The sequence below is a fragment of the Mauremys reevesii genome, linkage group 17, assembly GCF_016161935.1.
Source record: "Mauremys reevesii isolate NIE-2019 linkage group 17, ASM1616193v1, whole genome shotgun sequence".
Classification (NCBI taxonomy): Eukaryota; Metazoa; Chordata; order Testudines; family Geoemydidae; genus Mauremys; species Mauremys reevesii.
In genome coordinates, this window is record NC_052639.1 from 8,960,979 (window position 1) to 8,982,462 (window position 21,484).

Below are 21,484 nucleotides of genomic sequence, written 5' to 3' on the forward strand. Positions count from 1 at the left end.
GCGGTGGGGTCGGAGTGAGACGTGGCGGAGTGTAAAACCGCAGAGCCGAAGGCTGCGTCGTCTCTAGACTGCTGCACCAACGCGTAGTGGGAGGCGAAGGTGTGGACCGAAGACCAGGTAGCCGCTCTGCAGATGTCCTGGATGGGGACATGGCTCAGGAAGGCGGCGGATGAGGCGTGCGCTCTCGTAGAATGAGCGGTGAGTCGGCATGGAGTCACGTGAGCCAGCTCGTAGCATGACCGGATGCATTGAGTCACCCAGGAGGCAATGCGCTGGGTAGAGACCGGCTCGCCTTTCATGCGATCAGCGACTGCGATGAAGAGCTGGGTGGAACGCCGAAAAGACCTTGTCCGGTCGATGTAAAACGCCAGCGCCCTACGGACGACTAGGGTGAGGAGCTGTTGCTCCCGGGGCGACGCGTGGGGCTTCGGAAGAAGACCGAGAAAGATGTCCTGATTAAGGTGGAAGGCCGAGACCACCTTTGGTAGGAAGGCCGGGTGAGGACGAAGCTGCACCTTATCCGCGTGGAAGACGGTGTAGGGAGGGCCCACCGTCAACGCTCGTAGCTCCGAGACTCTCCTTGCCGATGTTATGGCAACCAGGAAGGCCGTCTTATAGGAGAGGTAGAGGAGAGAACACGTGGCCATAGGCTCGAATGGAGGACCCATGAATCTGGCCAGGACGAGGTTCAAGTCCCAGGTCGGGGCAGGGCGACGCACTGGCGGGTATAAGCGGTCGAGGCCCTTCAGGAAGCGGGAGACCATCGGATTGGAAAAGATGGTCCGACCCTCCACTGACGGACGAAAGGCGGACACTGAGACGAGGTGGACTCTCAAAGAGGAAACTGCCAGACCCTGCTCCTTAAGGTACCATAGGTAGTCTAGGATGGTAGTGACAGGTACCACGAATGGGTTGAGCCCCTGCTGGTCACACCAGAGCGCGAACCTCTTCCATTTCGCCATGTAGGTGGTACGGGTGGAAGGCTTTCTACTTTCAAGCAGGACTTGCTGCACGGCCGCCGAACAGCCCCTCTCTGCGTGGGTCAACCACGCAGGTACCAGGCTGTAAGATGGAGGGATTGCAGGTTCGGATGGTGGAGTCTGCCGAAGTCCTGCGTGATGAGGTCCGGCCACAATGGGAGGGTGATGGGCTCCCGAACGGAGAGCTCGAGCAGCAGGGTGTACCAATGCTGCCGCGGCCAGGCTGGAGCCACGAGTATCATGGTGGCTCGATCCCTCCGAAGCTTCTGGAGCACTCTGTGCACGAGTGGAAACGGAGGGAAGGCATAGAGGAGGTGAGTCTGCCACGGATAGAGGAAGGCGTCTGACAGAGATCCCGGCGAGTGCCCTCGGAACGAGCAGAACTGGAGACACTTCCTGTTCGCCTTGGAGGCGAAGAGGTCGACCCGGGGAAACCCCCACCTCTGGAAAATCGTGTGTGCAACGTCGGGACGGAGGGACCACTCGTGGGAGAGAAACGACCTGCTGAGGCGGTCAGCCAGCGTGTTCTGCACTCCCGGAAGAAAGGACGCTTCCAGGTGAATGGAGTGGGTCACGCAGAAGTCCCAGAGGAGGATCGCCTCCTTGCAGAGGGGGGACGAGCGGGCTCCGCCCTGCTTGTTCACGGAGTCCAGTGCTGTTGTGTTGTCCGTGAATACTGTCACCCAGCGGCCTTGCAGATTGGTCCGAAAGGCGTGACATGCAAAGCGGATCGCTCGGAGCTCGCGGACATTGATGTGGAGAGCGAGCTCCTGGGGCGACCAGAGGCCTTGAGTGTGAAGGCCTCCCAGGTGAGCCCCCCAACCGAGTGCCGAGGCGTCCGTGGTCAGTGTCGCGGACGGACGAGGAAGGTGGAACGGCACTCCGGCGCAGACGATCTCCGGGTCGAGCCACCAGCGGAGGGACTCGAGGGTCGGTCTGGTGACCGTGACCACCATGTCGATGTGGTCGCGATGCGGGCGGTACACCGACGCCAGCCACGACTGGAACGGACGGAGGTGGAGTCGCGCGTACGCGGTGACATAAGTACACGATGCCATGTGACCCAGGAGGCGGAGGCATGACCGCACCGTCGTGGTCGGAAAGTTGACGAGCTCCCGGATGAGGGAGACCATTGTCAGGTGCCGAGACCGCGGCAGGCAGGCGCGGCCCACAGAGGAGTCGAGAACCGCGCCGATGAACTCCACCCGCTGTGCTGGAAGCAAGGTAGACTTCTCGGCATTGACAAGCAGCCCGAGGTGTTGAAAGAGGGACAGGATTTCCGCTACCTGGTGCTGTACCAGCCCTTGTGACTGCCCACGAATCAACCAGTCGTCCAGATAGGGGTAGACATGCATCTGACGCCTGCGGAGGGCCGCTGCTACCACTGCCATGCACTTTGTAAATACCCTCGGTGCCGTGGCAAGTCCGAAAGGTAACACGGCGAACTGGTAGTGGTCGTTGTTGATGACAAACCGAAGGTAACGCCGGTGAGGGGGATAAATTGCGACATGGAAGTAGGCGTCCTTCATGTCGAGGGCGGCAAACCAATCTCCCGGATCCAGAGAGGGAATGATGGTCCCCAAGGTGACCATGCAAAACTTGGGCTTGAGCAGGTATTTGTTCAGCTCGCGAAGGTCCAGGATAGGACGTAGCCCGCCTTTCGCCTTGGGGATGAGAAAATAACGGGAATAGAATCCCCTGCCCCGCCTGTCTGGAGGCACTGCCTCTATGGCACCCACGCTCAGTAGAGTCTGGACCTCTTGTAAAAGGACTTGCTCGTGAGATGGGTCCCTGAAGAGGGACAGGGAGGGTGGGTGGGAAGGAGGGGGCGAAACAAATTGTAGACGGTATCCCGACTGGACTGTCTGAAGAACCCAGCTGTCCGATGTTATTCGGGACCACGCCGAAAGAAAATAGGAGAGGCGGTTGGAAAACAAACGGGGAGGATCCGAGGGGGAGAGTGATGGGCCGTCCTCGGCGTCCCATCAAAGGCCTGCTTGGACCCCTGAGGGCCCTTGGAAGAGGCCTGGGACTGGTTCCGACGGTTACCCTAAGGCCGTCGGTGATTCTGGCCAGGACGTCTGGGCGTATACGGTCGATAACGCAGCTGCGGGAAGGACCGAGGGGGCTGCCGGAAAGCGCTGGCGGAGCCGGGCGGCGTGTGCATGCCAAGGGTTCGTATGGCAATACGCCCATCTTTTAAGGTCTGTATACGCGAATCGGTCTTTTCGGAGAACAGCCCTTTCGTGTCGAACGGCAGGTCCTGCAGCGTGTACTGCACCTCCTGTGGGAGCGAGGATTGCAGCCATGAGATGCGACGCATCGCCACCCCTGTTGCTATTGTCCGCGCACCCGAGTCCGCGCGCCGAGGGCAGCCGTAATGGACGAACGGAGGACTTCTTCCTTCCTCGAGCATTGCCGAGAACTCCTGGCGGGCAGTTGTCGGCAGGAGTTCGTGTATTTTGCCAGGGATGCCATGATGTCAAAACATACCTGGCCAGGAGGACCATTTGGTTGGCTATTCGCATCTGCAGGCCGCCAGCGGAATAGACCTTACGGCCTAGCAGGTCCATCCTCCGAGCGCCCTTAGATTTGGGCGCCGGGCCGTTGACCATTCCGCTCGGCCGCTCACAGACTGCACGACAAGTGAGTCCGGGTTGGGTGTGAGTATAAGTACTCATAGCCCGTGGGGGCTGAGTACTTCCGCTCTACCCTCGAGCTGTGGGAGGGATGGACGCAGGCGCTTTGCCAGAGCGTGGTAGCGTTCTTCTGTATGGTCTTAACAAAAGGCAATGCCACGCGGCACGGAGCGTCCGAGCCGACCACATTAGTAATGGGGTCGTCATCCTCTTGGACCTCTGCCACCGGAAGGCCCATGGCCGTCGCCACCCGACGGAGTAGTTCCTGGTGGGCCTTGAGGTCAATGGGGGGCGGGTCTTTAGCAGAAGTCCCAGCCACCGCTTCGTCCGGGGACGATGACGAGGACATGGTCTGCCCGATGGCCTCCATGGGAGGGGCCGTTAGAGGCGCCTCGGCTGGGTCAGGCTGGACTGGGGGCTGGTGGTCCTGCGGCATCGAGGGCTCGCGGAGAGGTGACGCCGGAGGGCGACTGATCGTCACTTCGGGAACCCTGCGCTCCGCGGCAACGTCTCTTGGGGGAAGCGGAATGACTTGCGCTTCGTGGTGACCCCAGGGCACCCAGAAGCCCCACTGCTGAGCCCCTTGAGGGTGGTCGCGTGGGGTTGGTGGCAATGAGCCGGTGCCGTCCGCGCCAGAGGCGACAGATGCCGGGCGAGACGGCCAGGGCGGGGCGGAGCCCGATACCGAGGCTTGTGGGATACCACCAGACGGTATGGAGGCCCGATGTCTGTCCGTCCGGTACCGAGAGGGTGACCGCGACCATCGGTCCCCGCGGTGCCGGGAGCTCGACCGGCGCCGGGAGCTCGACCGGGAGCCGGACCTGCGGTGCCGGGAGCGGCTGCGGGAGTTCCGGTGCCGGGAACGGTGCCGGGACGGGGACCTCCGGCTGTGCCGACGCGACGGTGATCGGGACCTTGACCGGTGCAGGGAGTGCGACCGGTACCGAGATGACGATCGGTACCGGGACTGCGACCGGCGGCGAGATGGCGATCGGTACCGCGATGGAGAGCGGTGCCGAGATCTTGAGCGGCTGGACGGTGAACGGCGTCGGGTCCTGGAGCATGAGCGGGACCGAGAGCGCCGACCGTGCCGGTGGTCCGTGGATGGCGGTCGGACCATCATCGCCGGTTTCCCTGCCGACGGAACAGCCCGCACCGGCGGCGCCGGGGGCCGGAGGCTCGGTGCCTCTACGAGCTGTATCAGCTCTCACGCGGAGGAGTACGCCCGCGCCGCCGGGCAGCCTTGGCTCAACTCCGGACGGTGCCGGGGAGCGCGGCGGTGCCGGACTCGACGGCCCTTGCGGAGTCAACGGCACAGTGTCTGCCTTGCGCGCAGTCACCACTGGGGGCGCAGGCGGCACGAGCACTTTAGCTGAGTCCTCAGCACGGGACTTAGCTATGGCTTTAGCGAGCTTGCGCTTCCTTGCCGGCGAGAGCGAGCGGTGCCGGGTCTTCGGCGCCGGAGGCGGGGCCTGCGGGACCTCGGTACCGGAGCGGGCTGGTGCCGCTGGTGCGCTCTGCACCGAAGAGGTTCTCGGCGCCGGCGCCGCTGGTGCCGAAGGTTGGAGCGACGCTTCCATAAGGATCTGCTTAAGCCTGTAGTCCCGTTCTTTGCGTGTCCGCGGCTTAAAAGCAGAACAGATAACGCACTTGTCGGCGCGATGTCCTTCTCCGAGGCAACGGAGGCAAGCGTCGTGTGGATCGCCAACTGGCATAGGTCTTTGGCACACAGCGCAGGGCTTGAAGCCCGGTGCCCTGGGCATGAGCCCGCACTGAAGGGAAAAGGGGGAAACCCCTTAACCGTTTACTACCTAGAACAACTACACTAAGATAACTATAACAACTGTGATCACTAACTATACAACTAACTATATATATACAAAATCGAAGAGTAAAAGCTAGGCAGTGGAGGTCGACGAGCACTCCACAGTTCCGACCAGCCGTCACGGGCGGTAAGAAGGAACTGAGGAGCGGACGGGCCGGCTGGGGTATATATTTAGCGCCATAGCGGCGCCACTCCAGGGGCCCAGCAGCGCCCGCCGGAGTTGCTAGGAAAAAGTTCCAGAGAAGCTGCACGCGCGCGCGCACACCTAACTGGAATGCATTGGAGCAATCACGAAGAAGAATGTAATTTATTAGCTTACATTTTATTTAATTTAATTGAGTTATAAAGTTACAGTTGCATTACTGCTATTCAAAAGATACATATGGCATTATATGCAACAAAGTTTTGGTTAATATACTCACACCCTTCCTTGATAACCTGGTGGTAAGAGACACAGGACCAGCCTTGCAGTTCAGGTTTTCAATTCTTGAGTGAAAGATGCAGTGCTTAGAAAAGCTAATGTTACTTAGGGTTCACTTGACTAAGTTAAACTTAAAATCAAATCCTAATAAACAAAGAATAAAAACTTAGGGAAACCGAGCTTAGCCGAGTTATTTTGAAACTTAAAGTTTAAGAACAAGTACAGCCTACTGATAGTAGATAGAGAGAGAGTGGAGGAAGTAAGTCAGAATGATAGAGCAACGTGCTCTAGCGAGGTGGGTTACCTCTTTCATAGGGCACAAGCGGAAATCCTTCCTCCTATGCCCAAATTTCATTCCTTACCCACAAAACGTTAGGGTACGCTTACTTCATAGGCTAGTATGTTTGTGCGTGTTGATGACATGTACATATGCACATAAGTTCCCTTGTGGTGTACCTGTTAATTCTGTGGGTACAACACTGAAAAACCCCTTATGCCATTCTCCATTGTCGACTGGTCTAGGTAAAGGTCTTAGACAGGCGTGGGTACTTCTCTATTTGAGTAACAAGATAAAGGTCAATTTTCCTTTCTGAGTAAAAGGTCACACTATAGAGATGCTCACTTTGCCTTAGCTTAACATACAGGATATGGCCTGTAGGTCCTCATAAGTCATGTGCTCCAGCCCCCTAATCATTTTTATTGCCCTCTGCTGGACTCTCTCCAGTTTGTGCACATCCCTTCTCATGTGGGTCCCAACCCCAAAAGTACTCACATTTCACCCCAATGGCCCCAAATGTACATAGGGTGCTGCCATGGTCAAGTCGCCTTGAGCCTGCTGGCAGAGAACAAGGTGAAAATTAGCCAGGACGTTGCTCAGTCAATTCCCTCTGCTCCCAGCAGGTGGTATCGGAAACCTCCAAGATCACTCACTTTCTCTCATCAGCTTCAGGCCCCAGGGTTACAAATGCACAAACCAGTTGGGATTCTCCCCTGGGCTCAGGGTGTGGGGCTGCTCTGAGGGGATGGACTTGCACATTTGGGATATTAGTGCAAAGATACAATTTCAATTTCTCATAGAGAAAACTGAGGGCATTGGGAAAAGTTTTCAACTAGCAATAATCACACCTCGGATTAACCTCATTGGCTATGATACTGCCACTTCTTATTTAGTGAAAGGAAAACTGCAGTGACAGCCTGGTTACTGAGATGCAAAACACTTTCCTCCTGGGAGAAACAAGAAGTTAGAATTAGAAATTTACATAGTTTGTTCCAATGTTGGCACAGGTTTAATTTTGCTTCTGTGTAGGTTTGTTTCAGGCTGTGACGGTTTTGGTTTATTGGGTTGTTTTGTTTTTTTTTAATTGGAATGGAGCTTTTAATTGACATTTTCTGGATTCGAATGGCTGACCTGCAACACCAGTTTTGACATAGTTCTGCATATTTTATACAGATTTGGCCAGTATTCAAGGATTCAATTCCTTTATAGGAGGTTTTAGTGGTCAGGCTTATTTATTTTATGTTAGTTTCTCATCCTGCTGTAGCACACCTTTTTGATAAAATGTTGAAATTATTAATTTATGGCATTTGTTAGTTTTTATTTTTAAAAACAAAGTTTTTCTTAATGTTTGGGTTTTAAATTAAGCATTGTTTTTTGTTTCAATTTTTCATTTAGGTTTTTGTTGTTGATGGGATCTTTAAGAACTTTGGATTTAAATAATATTTTTATCTCAAGGTTCCAAAGACTCAGACAAGGTTTTCATCTCGAGGCCAAAAGACCAAAAACATCAAGACACTTGATCATGTCCTTGGATAGACCAAGAGACTACTCACACTTGATCTGAGCTCATAGTATTAAAATTTGGACAGATTTATATTATTAAAGTAACCCCTGTTTACTATTTTATTTTAATAAAGGTTTTATTGCTCCCATAAAGGATGGAGCCTGCCCCCCAATTTTTTTTGTCTAGCCCATCTCAGTCCCCCACCAAACGAGAAGAGTCTGATGCCACCTGCTGGTCACTGGGTGTCACTGCTGCTCCATGGGAAACACAATCTGTGCTTTACTGTGACCGGTCCCTGGGTGTCACTGCTCCTAGACGGCAGACACACGCTGTGCATTACGCCACCTGGCCACTGGGTGTCACTGCTATATCAAGGGAAACACCTTCTGTGCATTACCCTGAATGACCACGAGGTGTCACTGCTGCGCCAACGGAGACACCTTCTGTGCATTACTCTGACTGCCCACTGGGTGTCACTGCTGCACCAAGGGAGACATAAGAGCGGCCAGACTGGGTCAGACGCAAAGTCCATCTAGCCCAGTATCCTCCTGTCTCCTGACAGGGGCCCCAGAGGCAGGGGCGGCTCTAGGCACCAGCAAAACAAGCTGGTGCCTAGGGCAGCCAAATCTAGGGGGCGGCAGGCTGGGCCGGCGGACCTGCCGCAGTCATGCCTGCGGGAGGTCCACCGGAGCCCCGGGACGACTGGACCTGCCGCAGGCATGACTGCGGAGGGGGCGCTCGTCCCGCGGCTCGGCTGGACCTCCCGCAGGCATGACTGCGGCAGCTCAAGCGGAGCCGCGAACCGTCCGCAGCCGCGGGGGGTCCAGCTGAGCCACGCGGGACCAGCGGACCCTCTGCAGTCATGCCCGCGGGAGGTCCGCTGCCCGGGCGCCTCACAAGATGACTGCTTGGGGCGGCCAAAACGGTAGAGCCGCCCCTGCCCAGAGGGAATGAACAGAGCAGGGAATCATCCAGTGATCCACCCCCTGCTGCCCATTCCCAGCTTCTGGCAAACAGAGGCTACAGGCACCATCCCTGCCCACCCTGGCTAATAGCCACTGATGGACCTGTCCTCTGTTCATTTATCTAGTTCTTTTTTTTTTTGAACCCTGTTATAGTCTTGGCCTTCACAACATCCTGTGGCAAGGAGTTCCACAGGTTAACTATGCAACTGCCCTGAGTTTACCCTCCTCCCATACCCCGGGTTGTATCTGGAAAAGAGGATGAGGCTGAGGAGAGCCATGATGTGTCTGTCACTGGCTGGTGCCTCAGTTTCCTCTAGGCAGCAGTGCTGCAGGCTCCTTTGGTCAGTTTCCATGCAGCTGTGTCGGGGAAGGGGGAGTAGAGGCTCATGCTCCCCAGCCCCACGCCCCTCCCCCAGCAGCTGGGGAATCCAGGCCAAATGTAACCCTGGTAGCTGGGCCGGGATTAGCCTGGGCCAGGGTAGGGCTGGGGAGGAATTGTGGGGGAGACAGATGCACCCGCTGTGAGGGGAGATCCTCCCATTCCCTGCCAACCCCCCTCACTCCTTGCAGCACGGTGCCCCCTAGCACTTCTTTCTCTGTCGTGGGGGTGTCTGCTGCCTGCTTCTCCCTTAGCATCATCTCTCCCCTGAGGCACTGGTGTTGCCCGTCCTGTGCAAACAGGCAGGCCCTAGTGTGCCCCATGGTGCTGCCCTGCAATTGCGGGGGCAGCTGTTGGGTGGAATATGGGGGTGGACAAGGCTGGGGACCAGGACTCCTGGGTTCTCCCCCCAAATCTGGGAGGGGAGGGGGGTTAGTGGGTAGAGTGGGGGAGGGGCAGGGCTGGGATCCCGGGCTCCTGCTTTTTCTGGTTTTCCACCTCCTGCAGCTGCCTTGGTCCTTTCAGTGCATTTCCTGTTCCAGATTCATTTGCTGACTTGTGCAACTCACCCCAGAGGTGGCTGCATCTCAGTGTTGGGTGAGGCACCCTTGGCTGCATCACCTCCTAACCGCGTCTCTCTCTCCCTGCAGGTGACCCTGCAGCACTCGGCAAACATCCGCAAGATCGTGGGGCGCTTTGAGCATTGGGCAGGCAGGGGCTAGGCGCCCCCCCTGAGAATGGGACCCAGCCCCCCCTTACTTTTTACAGGGATTAAAGAGTGGCAAAGGGGTGCAAATCAGAGGAGGGGGGTGGCCAGGGTCCGAGCAGGGGGTGGAAATTGACTGGTCAGGGGGTCAAGCAGCTGGATGCAGAGTTAGGAGAGGGGCTGAAGGGCAAAGTCAGGGAGGGGGAAGGAGCCGGGTTAAGCCCCGGGGGAGGCGCAGCCAGAGGGTTAAACCCCGGCACAGGCAGGGCAGACGGGTAACAGTTACCCGGGGCTGAGACTCCAGTGTTTGCAAAAACAGGGTGCGGGGAGCAGAGGGGCTTTTCTATTTCCCCTCCCACAGGCAGCACCTCTCAGCATGGGCTTCCCAGGGCTGGGCTCTTAAAGGCACAGGCATCCCACTGCCTAGACACTGCAGCTCCTCTCTGATGTAACCTACTGAGGTGCTGCAGTAGGAGACTCAATTCAGTGAAACCCGCATTTCCTATATGACCCCCCCCCAGGGGGCTGTGCACCCCTCCCCCGAATTTCCCCAACACCCCCCAGTGGTCAGGTAGTTACATGCAGCGCTGCCAATGTTGTCACTGGCTGCAAATCTGAATGGAAATTGAAACATTAACACACAGTTTAAAAGCAGATCCAACGTATGAAAAATACTTGTACCTGAGAAAGTAAAATAGGTTTGAGAAGTCTGGACAAAGTCGGGTTTCCTCACCCAGCTGTTGTGTTTGCTGACAATGTCGGTGCATTGGCTTCGGCAATGTTGGCCAACCTCAGAATTTCAAATGAAGATTTGGAGGCAAGGTGTGGATGAGCTCTACCCTGAGAGCTAGTGATGAGCCAGGGTTGGGGGAGGCTTTGGGACCAGATTGTATTTACATGAACTCACCTACTCTGCCGAGGTATCCAGCAGACAGAGCTGTGCTGCCTCTGCTCTAGGTGCCCAGAGGAGGAGGGAAGGTGTGTGGGGCTCCAGCCTGGGAATCTTCTTCCCTCCTGCCAAGCCCTGACTATCAATCCCAGCCCTGACCCTCCTTTCTTCAAGCGCCATGTGGGCCCCAGGAAAAGTGTGGCAGGAAGCACCAGGGCCAAACTTGTGGGCACCAGGTGAAGCAGCAAGAAGCCCAACCATCAGCATGGCAAGTTCTAGAACCCCAACCCATTGTGGCCACCCCAGCCAGAGACCTGGCTCTAGGAGGTGTGAGTCACCCAGCAGGAAGGAGAGATTGGCTCTTGCACAGCTGGAGACAGGGAAGTTGAGCACTGGGAGCTCCAGGGCTTTACCACAAGGTCCCATTGAGATTTGAACTCAGATTGCAGGATTCAGAGTCCTGAGTGCTGCCTGTTATACCATGGGACCAGCTCATGCAGCCTTCTCTGCACACCAGCCTTCTCTAAGGAAAAGGATAAATGGACACAAATCAGATATTAGGAATAGCAATATACAAAAACCTGTAGGAGAACACTTCAACCTCCCAGGCCACACAATAGCAGATCTTAAGGTGGCCATCCTGCAGCAAAAAAACTTCAGGACCAGACTTCAAAGAGAAACTGCTGAGCTCCAGTTCATCTGCAAATTTGACACCATCAGCTCAGGATTAAACAAAGACTGTGAATGGCTTGCCAACTACAGAACCAGTTTCTCCTCCCTTGGTTTTCACACCTCAACTGCTAGAACAGGGCCTCATCCTCCCTGATTGAACTAACCTCGTTATCTCTAGCTTGCTTCTTGCTGGCATATATAAACCTGCCCCTGGAAATTTCTACCACTTGCATCCGAAGAAGTGGGTATTCACCCACGAAAGCTCATGCTGCAAAACATCTGTTAGTCTATAAGGTGCCACAGGATTCTTTGTTGCTTTTACAGATCCAGACTAACACGGCTACCCCTCTGATACTCTGCACATCAGTGACCCACATGGGGCTGGCTTGTGTAAGGGGGCTCTTGGCCCTTTCCTACAACTTAGTGTGTGTGTGTGTGTGTGTGTGTGTGTGTGTGGTGGCTAGTTCCCAGTCCCAATAGAAGGGGGAAGGGCCAATGGGAAATCAGGACCCTGAGACTGACAGTCCCCTGGGCAATGGGGAGAGGCCAAAGCTCCAAGTTAGCTGCACTGACAGGCCAGGCAGTGTAATGAGGGAGTCACCAGGCCAGGGGGTCCCATCCTCCCTGGGAGCTGGACCTGCCTGGGCCAGAGTGGGGCGGAGCTAAGGAGAGAGCAGGAGCCCGAGAAGAGCCGGGGAGCAGAGCTGCGCAGGTGTAGTGCCAGAAACTGCTCCTTGTAGGACTTTGCTACCTGCAGCAGTTACTGAGACCTGAGGTTGTTCTTATTTGCTGACTTGTCCTAATTGGCTAAAACTTGACAGTGGTTTCTCTAGCAAAGGCCAGTCCCTGCCCCCTTGGTCCAGACATCCTCATTCACATCAGGCTTCAAGTTGAGAATCATTTCCCCTTCCCGCTCTGTGGGAGGGGAGACTTTTAAATGCGCTCTCTGTGCGACTGCACATGGCTAAGCAAAGGGAACAAACTCCCAATCCCCCCTGTGCTTTGGGGGCCAGGTTTGCTGTGGGAATTCTGTAGTTCAGATGACTTCATGCCTGGGCATTGGGATTCTTTACCAGTTTCTCTGGCATTGGGGCAGTTTTGTGCTCACAGCTGTGATGGCCGAGTGGTTAAGGCGTTGGAGTTGAAATCCAATAGGGTTCTCCTGCGCAGGTTCAAATCCTGCTCACAGCGAGGCCTGTGTTTTAGCCAGTCTCTCACCCGGGCAATACCTCTGTACAACCCCCTGAGACACTCTCACCCTCTCCCACCCCAAGGAAATCCTGTTCTGCTCCTTTCATAGAGATGCCTGGGACACCCTCACACTGTGTCCCTGAGGGGTCAGGCAAACTCTCAGCGCCTGAAGCCTCTGCCACTCACCTAGTGCCCCATAGATTAGCCATGTTGATGTGCTCTCCTTCACGTAAATCCAGTCAGTGCGACTCCTGGCCTGTCCCTGCAGAAAGGTGTATCCCCTCTACAGCTGGTGTGAGCTCGGGTCAGAGGAATAGGAGGCTACCGCCCACCCTCCACTGGTTCTGCTACAGAGAAATACGTCCTCTAAGCTGACCTCGCTACAGACCTGCCCCAGGTAGTGCTCATTGTAAAAACGTTTCCTCTGAAGGTCGAGAAAACGGGACCAGCGGTTCTCAGGCCGGCTGACACAATTAAACTCAGCCCCAACACCAAACACTGTGTGGTCCAGAGGAAGGGAGCCAGTTCCTACCATGGATCTTTCCTTTCACACCTTAACATCAAGTGCCTCCTCTTGGGTCTCTGAATCCCTGCCACATTCCACATGCCAGATGCCCTTCCCAGTACTGTCGTCACTCAGCTTTGCAGAGGAGCTTTCCTCCCAAGTCCCTGCCCTCTGGCGCCATCTCCAAGGGCCGTCCTGCCTCACTCTGTTCCCGCCATTTTGGGCGACGAATAAGTCATGTGGGAAAGACAGCTCCCATCTCTCATCCTTATAGGTCAGGGGGGCCAACTAGGGGGAGAAGCCCATTGACATAAACAGATAGTTACGGGTTAATGTCTCTTTTACCTGTAAAGGGTTAAGAAGCTCAGGAAACCTGGCTGACACCTGACCAGAGGACCAATAGGGGGTCAAGATACTTTCAAATCTTCGTGGAGAGAAGGCTTTGTTTTGTGTTCTTTGTTTTGGGGGTTGTTCGTTCTCGGGACTGAGAGGGACCAGACGTCCATCCAGGCTCTCCAAATCTTTCTGAATCAGTCTCTCATGTTTCAAAATTGTAAGTAATAGCCAGGCAAGGCGTGTTAGTCTTATGTTTGTTTTCTCAGTTTGTGAATGTTTCTTTTGCTGGAAGGATTTTTACCTCTGTTTGCTGTAACTTTGAATCTAATGCTGGGGGGGAGGGGGGTCCCTCTGGTCTCTATGAATCTGAGTACCCTGTAAAGTATTTTCCATCCTGATTTTACAGAGCTAATTTTTACCTTTTCTTTCTTTAATTAAAAGCTTTCTTTTTAAGAACCTGATTGATTTTTCCTTGTTTTAAGACCCAAGGGGATTGGGTCTGAACTAACCAGGGATTGGTGTGGGAAAAAAGGAGGGGGGATGGTTAATTCCTCTTTGTTTTAAGATCCAAGGAGTTTGGATCTGTGTGAAGCCTCTCAAGGCAACCCAGGGAGGGGAAAGTCTGGGGGGAAAGTTAAATTCTCCTTGTTTTAAGATCCAAGGGGATTGGGTCTGAACTAACCAGGGATTGGTGTGGGAAAAAAGGAGGGGGGATGGTTAATTCCTCTTTGTTTTAAGATCCAAGGAGTTTGGATCTGTGTGAAGCCTCTCAAGGCAACCCAGGGAGGGGAAAGTCTGGGGGGAAAGTTAAATTCTCCTTGTTTTAAGATCCAAAGAGTTTGGATCTATGTTCCCCAGGGAAGGTTTTGGGGAAACAGAAAGTGTGCCAGACACTGATCTCTGGCTGGTGGCAGTGTTACCAGATCTAAGCTAGGAATTAAACTTAGAAGGGTCCATGCAGGTCCCCACATCTGTACCCTAAAGTTCAGAGTGGGGGAGGAAACCTTGACACCCATGATCTCTGTTATCCTGCTGGGGAGCTCAAAATCAGGTACTTGCCTCAGATAAAGGTGATGCTGCCCTCCCAGAGGACAAGCCACCCCTGCACAAAGAGGGATGAAAGGGCCTGCCAAAGCCCAGGATTGAACCAGGGACCTTTAGATCTTCAATCTAACGCTCTCCCAACTGAGCTACTTTGGCAGCTATAAAGTAGCATTTTGGCCTGTTGCTTCTCTGCCCGGGAGGTTTTTGCAGCAGTCGCACACAAAAAGGACGTCATTGGGAGGTGCCCATGAAGACAAGACTCGCTTTTGCCTGCCTTGCTCAGCTTGACTTGCTGCCTCACCCCGTTCCTGCCCTAGTGCCCGGGTTGACCTGGTGGTGGAAGGGGACTGGGGGCCAGTGGCACGGGGAGGAAGTTGAGCTGGACCCTGAGCTAGACTAGACCCTGGCGGTGAGAGTCTGGCCACCACTTGCCGCCCCCCTCTGTTGTCCTGGCTTCCCCCACTGGGCGCCATTTCGGGAGGGACGTGGGGCTTCTGCCTCCCTTCCCCGATTTTCACACCGCAGAGGAGTGTGAACAGGAAAACGAACGGCTGCTCCACACCCCCACCGGAGGAACCCGACGCCCTTAGCTGCTCCCCTCGCTCCCCCCCAGCTATGCTACTGAGTGGAAGTGTCCTGTGCCCATCACACAGAGGTCGATTAATCAAAACCCTCTTCTGCCAGCACCAGGCCTCCTGCTTCTCACACTGGGCCTGCAAGCGAGGGGGCGGCTGGCACAGCGCCAAGAGTCTGACCTGTGAGGCAGGAGGCGGCTGATGCCCACAGCCTGCTGGGAGCTCCCAGAAGTTATTAAGGGACAGAGACTCCTCAGTGCCCTTAGTAACAAGGGTTTGGGGGTCACCGAGGCCAGTAAGGGGGTCACTATGTCGGCCCTGTAACCCTGGGTGTCAGGTCGCTGTGCAGCTTTGATCTAGAGCTCAGATCCCAACAACCGACCAGCAGCCCACAGCCTCCCCCTGGGTCTGCCCCACCTGGTTCCTCCTTACAGGCCGACCTTACCCCCCTTCCAGCCCCGGATTCACCCCCTAATCATCCTACTGCCACTCAGAGCCACAGCCATGGAGGTGCTGAAGGAGGGAGGGGTGACTCCAGGGTGGGGTTCTTCTCTAAAGATGGCTGGCAGAAAGGTGGTGCTCAGCTCTGTCAGCCACCTGCCCAGCTGCCTCACTGCCAGGGGGTGCAGACGTTTCTGTAAGGCCATTAAATGGGGTATTTGGCTTCTGAGTGAATGTGAGGAATGTGCAATCCTAAGAGGGACTTTCCATCCCTCTTTCCACTGCTCTTCAGGGCCCCAGTGGCCTAATGGATAAGGGTTTACTTTCCGAAGCCAAAGATTGTGGGTTCAAGTCCCATCTGGGGTGAAAAACTCCTTTCTTCTTCTATATTGCAAAGAAGCCTTGGTGTTATTTTCCCCAAGGAAGCTGGGAGAAATTTGAAGCCAAAGTACTGGATCTTGGGAGCAATCCCCCAGAAATGGCATCTTCCACTTGACAAATGCTTTCTAGACCCAAAAGCAGCAAACAGTTAATACCAGTGTTTGTCTGAGAATAGAGGGAAGGGGAGTGTTTACTCCAAAACATCCATGAGCGAAAGAGACAGAAAGAGCAAGGCAGTTCTGAAAGAGACTGGATCTGTCTGGAGATAAAGCAGAACCTGAGAATGAGCAACAGTGTGAAAAGAAGAACTTCAAATGTGTGTTAGGTGTTAGTTAGGTTGGTCTGACAAATTTCAAGAAAATACCAATGCTCGTAGACTGATGCAGACACTGGCTGCTTCTGATCTTTTACTGAGAGTTCATTGAGAAATATTTTCTTTAACTATGTTATGGAATATTGGGTGGGCTATGAAGGCACCATTCTTCCTGCTTTCGCCCTTCGAGACAACACGGCTACATGGCATGCGGCCAGTGCTCACCTTCCAGTCAACTGCTAGAGAAGACAACACAGACAGGGATGGCAGCAGGGCAGACTGGAGCTCCACGGAGATGGTGGGACCAGGTCTCATCAATGGGGAGGTGGCCACCCCAGCATGCACAAGGCTGAGCCAGTAAGTGCGGCGTGTGCTCCACGGTGCCCCTACTCCCTGCATGTGGTGGTGGAGGGCAGTTACTGAGTTCGGTTGGTCTGGCAAATTTAGGGCTTGGCTACACTTGCAGATGTAGAGCACTGGGAGTTAAACCACAGCAGGGAAACCGCTGCCGTGTGTTCACACTGACAGCTGCAAGCGCACTGGAGTGGCCACATTAGCAGCTCTGGCAATGCCACAGAGAGCAGTGCACTGTGGTAGCTATCCCAGTGTGCAAGTGGCTGCAACGTGCTTTTCAAATGGGGGACGGGGGTGGAGTGTGACAGGGAGTGTGTTGTGTGTACGTGGGGGGAATGACAGTGTGTTTGGGGGGCTGAGAGTGTGTCAGCATGCTGTCTTGTGTGTTCGGACAGCAGCAGACCCCCACCTCCCCTCATACACACTCACAACAGCAGCAGCATTCCACACTAATGGTTGCTTTGTCCCAGAGCAGATAAGCAGCTGGCTGTCAGAAACGGAGCTTTGAAAGGGGATATCCGCATGCCTGCAGCCGATTTCAAAACAGTGACCAGAGTGGGCACTTGACTTCAGGGGATTATGGGACATTTCCTGAGGCCAAACACAGTGCAGTGATGCAACACGTCATCCACACTGATGCCCGGGTATTTCAGCAGGGCTCAGCGAGCTTTATGCTTCTCATGGAGGTGGATTACCAGGAGCGCTCCACCTACAGAGCCCAGGCGCTCCATGTGCCTTGCCAGTGTGGACACCTCAGGAGTTAGGGCACCCGGGGCTGCTTTAATGGGCTCTAACTTGCAAGTGTAGCCAAGCCCCTAGACTATGTCACTTGTGTGACTTACTTGTGCTATTGTAATAAATACAATAGACGTGCAATGGTCAGAAATTGCACCAGCATAGAAGTATATTAAAGGGAAACCCTAAGGAAATTAAGAGTTTAAATTATCCTCCACATGTCCCGCGTCCCACTAAAATGAATCCAACCCACAGGGCACATGGGCAGAAGTATCAGTGTCAGGATGCTACATTGTTAGCACAGTAAATGAAGCTGCAAAATAAATGATGTTTAAATGACCTCACTCTATTTTTTACAATCCTGTGTTAAGAGGTAATAGATACAGATGGACACCAGACAGGGTCGCTTGGAGGACGAAGACTTTATGCTTCCATCCCCCACCACTGTCAAGTTTGAGCCAATTAGGACAAGTCAGCAAATAAGAACAACCTCAGGTCTCAGTAACTGCTGCAGGTAGCAAAGTCCTACAGGGAGCAGTTTCTGGCACTACACCTGCACAGCTCTGCTCCATGGCTCTTCTCGGGCTCCTGCTCTCTCCTTAGCTCTGCCCCACTCTGGCCCAGGCAGCTCCAGCTCCCACGCAGGATGGGACCCCCTGGCCTTGTGACTCCCTCATTACACTGCCTGGCCTGTCAGTGCGGCTAACTTGGAGCTTTGGCCTCTCCCCATTGCCCCTGGGGACTGTCAGTCTCAGGGTCCTGATTTCCCATTGGCCCTTCCCCCTTCTACTGGGACTGGGAACTAGCCAACCAAAACCCCCACTAAGCTTTAGTAAGGGGCCAACAGTCCCTTACTCGAGCAGGTCCCATGAGGGTCAGTGATGGCCAGAGAGAGCAGCATGAGCTGGTCCCATGGTGTAACGGGCAGCACTCAGGACTCTGAATCCTGCAATCTGACTTCAAATCTCAGTGGGGCCTTGTGGTAAAGCCCTGGAGCTCACGCTCAGGGCCGCCCAGAGGGGGGGGCAAGAGGGGCAATTTGCCCCAGGCCCCGCGTCCCGCAGGGGCCCCCACAAGTGTTTTCCAGGGCCCCTGCGGATCCGGTTGAGCTCCCGCAGGCATGACTGCGGCAGGTCCACCGGAGCCCGGGACGAGTGTACCTGCCGCAGGCATGACTGCGGAGGGGGCGCTCGTCCCGCGGCTCGGCTGGACCTCCCGCAGACATGCCTGCGGCAGGTCAAGCGGAGCCGCGGGACCACGGCACCCGCCGCAGTCACTCATCCCGGGCTCCGGTCGACCTGCCGCAGGCATACCTGCTGGAGCTCAACCGGAGCCAAATGCCGCCCCCCAGGGAAAGAGCCGCCCCACGCGCCTGCTTGGCGCGCTGGGGTCTAGAGCCGCCCCTGAGCGGGGGCCCCCCGCCGCCGAAGACCCCGGGCCCCCGGAATTCTCTGGGCGGCCCTGCTCACGCTGCTCCACTTCCCTGTCTCCAGCTCTGCAAGAGCAATTTTTTCCCCTCCTGCTGGATGGGTCAGGGCTCTAGAACTGACACCTGAGGGTTGGGATTCTCACGGCTTCACCTGGTGCCCACAAGTCTGGCACTTGCCACTGTGCTTGAAGGAAGCAGGGCTGGGCAGGTGGGAGCCCAGCACCTCTCCTCCTCTGGGCATCTGGAGCAGAGGTGGCTGGTGCTGATAGCTCCAAGGGAAGGTTTAAAAGCCACAGAGGCCAGGGCAAGAGGAGGAGAGGACCATGATTATGTGTGGCCAGCAGACAGCCACAGGGCCAGCCTGCTCCCTGCTGTGCTGAACCCCACTGAAGGCCACCCACAGACCGGCATGCAGGGCGGCTGCTGATGTTTCTCAGGTCATCTACTGAGGGGGCTGAGACACCCTGGGCACAAGAAATTAAGTTCCCAGCGACAAGTGAGACTTAACTGTATGGGGCCAGGTGCAGGGCTTTGGCAGGGAGGCTCGGGCATGGGGGATTGTGGTGCAGCGGATGGACCGGCTGTCTAGGCACAGAGATTTAGTCTCCCGGAGGAGGAGGAGGAATCCTGCTGACAGGCAGTGGCTGTGCAGAAAAAGAGGAGGGGTTCCTGGGACTTTTTTTGCCTCTCTTTTGCCTGCCTGCTCACTCTTGCCTGCACACTGGGATAATCACTCTTGTGGTGAATGGTGAAGATGTTTCCTAACAAGCCCAGGTAGCTCAGTTGGTAGAGCACCAGGCTCTTAATCTGAGGGTCTAGGGTTCAAGCCCCTGTCTGGGTGCTCAGCTTTTAAGTTGCCTTGTGTGCCAGGAGCCAAAGGCTGTTCACAGCCACACAGGGATTCCCAGAAGCTGTGGCCATTTCCTGGAAAGGTTCCTTTCCTTAGCAAGCAGGAGAGAGGCTGCAGGTGCAGATAGCGCAGTCTCTTGCTGCCAGGAAGCGCTGTGGGGCCAGGTGCTGAGAAAGCCCAGAGGGGGAGCAGCAGAGATGGGGAGAAGAGAGACAGAGAAGCAATGAGAACAGAGCACAAGTGTAAAGGGGGCATCTGGTCTGGCTATTGTGGGGAACTTCCCTGGTTTATACACGACCCTGGTGGAATTGGCCTGTGGAAGGATCTGAGTCCTCACCCCCTTACCCAGAGGCTGTCTGACCTCAAGGACTGTTAGGATACAGATATTCAGGCCTGTCTGCAAAGGCCTGTACTCTAAGAATTTAGGTGTATTTTTATCACTTAGCTAGTTATAAAGATATAAAAGAGAGAATAAAAAATCACTGTCTGTCTGTGTAATGGCCTTCTCTTACTGTGACAGTCTGAGGCCTGGTTCTTCGGCTAAGCAGCAAAGGCAGCCATAAGGTGGGAAGTGTCTGGTCACATTCACACATTCCCAACTAGTCACACTGAAATAAGGTGCTACTGGGCTGTTAGGAATACAATCCTGCCCTGATATTCCATCACCTCCAGAGAAAGGGAAACTTAGTTTGGTAGCATCCTGTCTGGCAAGAACTCACTTATCAATAGACGCAGCTGGAAAACCCTTATGTCTGTATAGATGTAGTTGTGAAATCCTCCCTTCTGTATTGTTTTGTATGTTTATTTGCATGGTCTCTGTCTGGGTCTGTGATTGTTTCTGTCTGCTGTATAATTAATTTTGTTGGGTGTGACCAGTGAAGGAGGTGGAATATAACCATGTTACAGTATATTAGGACTGGTTAGTCTAGAGAAGGAGTGAGGGTACCAGGCAGTGTGGTGGTCGGGGCCGCGTGGTGAGTGCCCCCCTGAAGCGCTGGCCGCCCCCCTTCTCTCTCCCCCCGCTCCCTCCCCGTCCCCCCCCCCACTAGACCGGGCGTGCACTCTGCAGCACAGGGAGTCCCCTGGCTCCGGCCACCCTGTAGGGTTTTTTCTGTTTTTCCCCTGCTTTGCCGGCCGCGCCGTTGTTTTTCCCCTCACCCCCCTGCTTTGCTGCTCCAGCCCCACCGTTTTTGTGTTGTCCCCCGCCCCCCACTTTGCCACTCCAGCCACGTCGTGTCCCCGCTTTGCCGCTTCAGCCGCGCTGTATCCCCACACACCCCACTTTGCCGCTCCACCCGTGCCGTTTTTCCCCCCTGTTTTGTTGCTCCGGTGGCCCCACCCCATTTTTTTTTCTTGGGGCGGCAAAAAAGCCAGAGCCGGCCCTGCCCACACCTGACTCCCTGCCATCAGCCAAATGAGCTGCCCACAGGTCCCTCCCTCCCAGCCAAATGAGCTGCCCACAGGTTCTGGCAGCCACAATGAGCCATTTGGTGTGAGAGCCCAGACCTGCCCCTGTCCCAGAGGGAGGGGGGTCATCTGTGACAGGCTGGACCACTGATCTATCAGCTCTTAACTCCCAAACTTTCAGTAATTCTGTTATCAGTGTAATTTAAACAGCCAGACTGGGCTGGACCAAAGGCCCATCTAGCTCTGTGTTTTGTCCTCTGACAGTAGCCAATACCAGGTGCCCCAAGAGCTAGTTAATAAGGTACCACTGGGAGTTGAACCCAGGATCTCCTGTTTACAAGACAGGTGCTTTAGCCAGCTAAGCCATGGTGCCTGCCTGTGGCAGCAATACACTGTCTGCCCACACCTGACTCCCTGCCATCCCCACTGGGGCCTGACAAGCTTTGCTTGTGTTTGGATTCTGCAAAGCAGAGGAACAGGTGAGGTTTTCCTTGCAAGCTGTGTGTGTGTGTGTGTGTGTGTGTGTGTATATAGATATATATATATATATATATATATATATATATATATATATATATATCTTTGGCCAGGTCTGCACTACAAAGTTGTTTCAGCAGAATTATATTGCTCAGGTGTGTGAAAAACACACAACACTCTCTCGGTCGG

The 21,484-nt window shown here is 54.9% G+C and overlaps 4 non-coding genes across 4 annotated transcripts; 1 reads left to right on the forward strand and 3 right to left on the reverse strand.

The window, feature by feature from the left end:
• Positions 1 to 6,895: 6,895 nt before the first annotated feature.
• On the reverse strand, positions 6,896 to 7,035 carry LOC120385260. Its single transcript, XR_005589378.1, has one exon. It is a non-coding gene; the product is annotated as a U4 spliceosomal RNA (small nuclear RNA).
• Positions 7,036 to 12,366: 5,331 nt separating this feature from the next.
• Positions 12,367 to 12,448, forward strand: TRNAS-UGA. Its single transcript has one exon. It is a non-coding gene; the product is annotated as a tRNA-Ser (tRNA).
• Positions 12,449 to 14,416: 1,968 nt separating this feature from the next.
• Positions 14,417 to 14,489, reverse strand: TRNAF-GAA. Its single transcript has one exon. It is a non-coding gene; the product is annotated as a tRNA-Phe (tRNA).
• A 6,628-nt stretch (positions 14,490 to 21,117) lies between these two features.
• Positions 21,118 to 21,191, reverse strand: TRNAT-UGU. Its single transcript has one exon. It is a non-coding gene; the product is annotated as a tRNA-Thr (tRNA).
• Between the last annotated feature and the right edge of the window lie 293 nt (positions 21,192 to 21,484).